Source organism: Penaeus japonicus, unplaced genomic scaffold (assembly GCF_977035675.1).
Source record: "Penaeus japonicus unplaced genomic scaffold, GWHDUDI00000001_assembly GWHDUDI00000035, whole genome shotgun sequence".
Taxonomy (NCBI): domain Eukaryota; kingdom Metazoa; phylum Arthropoda; class Malacostraca; order Decapoda; family Penaeidae; genus Penaeus; species Penaeus japonicus.
In genome coordinates this window covers 11,130,973-11,133,472 of record NW_028234437.1, presented here as the reverse complement: position 1 = coordinate 11,133,472, position 2,500 = coordinate 11,130,973, and positions in this window count along the sequence as shown.

Below are 2,500 nucleotides of genomic sequence, written 5' to 3'. Positions count from 1 at the left end.
ATATATATATATATATATATATATATCTATATATATATACACACAAACACGACACACACTACGCACACACATCACCACACATCACACACACACACCCCCCACACACACACACACACATTATATATATATATATAAGATATATATATATATATATATATATATATATATACTGTATATATATCAGATATAGATATAGATAGAGAGCTTTAGCATAGATTATGCTTATATATACAAATTATATATATATACGATTGACTATTATCTATATATACTAAGATATATATATATATTACTATATATTTGATAGATAGATAAGATAGATAGATAGATCAGATAGTTAGATAAATAGATGGAGATCACTAAAAGAAAATGTACATCACATACTACACACACAAAATACACACACAACACACAGACACACACACACAACATCTCCTACACATCAACACACACATACACACCCTATCACTCATACACACACATTAAAGTATATTATATATATATATATATATCTATTATAATATAAACTATATAATATATATATATTATATTTATATTTATACCTATAAATATTATTTGTATATATAAGTATATATCATATATATATTTATATATATATATATATAAATATTATATATACATATTAACAATATATTATGTATACTATACAATAACATATATAACTATATATATATATCAATATATATACTATATATACTATATAATATATTATATATAAATATATATATAGAGATAGAGATGAGGAGAGAGGGTGTGAGTGAGTGAGGAGAGAAGAGGAGTGACGACGAGACGAGAGCTATGAGGAGGATGGAGTGAGAGCATGGATAGAAAGTAATGACCCAGGTAAGCAGAGGAGGAGAAAGAGAGATTGAGAGACGAGAGAGAGAGGAGAGTGAAGAGCATGTGACGAGCAGAAAGCTATACAGTCGAAAGAGTGAGAGAATTTACATATAGATATATAGATAAACGAATAGATAGGAAGGTGAATACCTAGCTAGATAGATATACAGATGGAAGGATATAGAGAAAGCGATAGAAATAAGGGATAGAAAGATAGATATATGGAGAGATAAATAAATGGATTGATAGAAAGATAGATAGATAAGGAGATAGAGAGAGAGAGAGAGAAATAAGATTAATTCTACCCCCTACCCCCATCCCCCAACCTCCTCCCTCCCATCAATTTCCCTGTTCATGAATTTTCCCCCCCAAACTCTACCCTCTTCAGGAAACACAGCCTTGATGTCCGTAGTGCTGAGACTTTTATATTTAACGCGGGTGGCAGAAATCAAGTGAACCCTTTATCTTGTTTGTACAGGAGGGTGGGGGTGGGTGGAGCTAGCAAGCAACAAAGGCGAAGGCTTGGGGGAAAGATTTCTAGTTTAATTTTGGTTTATTTATATTTATGAGGCGATTCTTCTTCTTATTTGAATAAGTCATGTGAGTTCCAAGATTGTGAGTTTTAGTTGGAGTGATTGTAAGTAGGAAAGAGTGAGAGATAAGATGAGAGAGACGAGCGCTGAGTGAATGAGGAGAGAAGGGGGGAAGAGAGAGATGACTAGAGAGAGAGAAGTGATTTGAGCTGATAGAGAGTGAGAGCGAGAAATGAGAAGAGAGGAAGAGACTCGGATGAGAAGAGAGAGAGAGAGGAGAGTAGGTCTGCGCGCGGGAGAGCTAGCAGAGAGCAGAGAGAGAGAGATGATGAGGAGAGACGATAGAGAGAGTATTCAGTATTGAAAATTCGCAGATGAGACGAGAGAAGAGAGAGAGAGAGAGAGAGATATTTCGAGAAGATGGAAGAGATGTTACTTTGAAGAGGCGAGAGGGACGAGGAGCGAGAGAGAAAGAGAGCGAGAGGTGTGAGACGTGCGAGTGAGAGCGAAATGTAGCTGAGAGAGAGAGAGAAGAGAGACGAGAAGAGTGAGAAGAGAGAGAAAGAGACCAGCCTAATACTTACTACTAAACGCCTGTTATTTCGTACATTGAATAGCACTATTACTTTCAGATTCATATCTCATATCCTTTTGGTCGAATCGTGGCATTAACAAAGCTTTATAAGGCCTTAAAATCTTTTAATGCCCCTCTTCAGTAATGACAGCTCATTTAATGAAATGAACCATTAACTATACATAATCAGGTTTGAAAATTTTTACTTGCAGCTGTTCTGGAATGAAGCCGTTTTGGTAAAATGTTTTTATTTTCATTTATTTATTATTATCATCATTATTCATTATTATCATATTAATTATTGTTATTATTATCATTACGAGTTTGTGTTGTTGTTTCAGACAGTAATTAGATACCACGTCTATTCTATATACGAAAATAGTTATCACTGATTATATATTCAAGTTCTGAAGAGAAAGGAAGTAAGATTTTGAGACGGTTAAAGTAAGAGAGAATTTAGCAAGATCCTTCCCTGCAAATATAACTCCTTTTGACGTTTCCTTAGTAGAGTGCATTAGAGTGCATTTTTTTT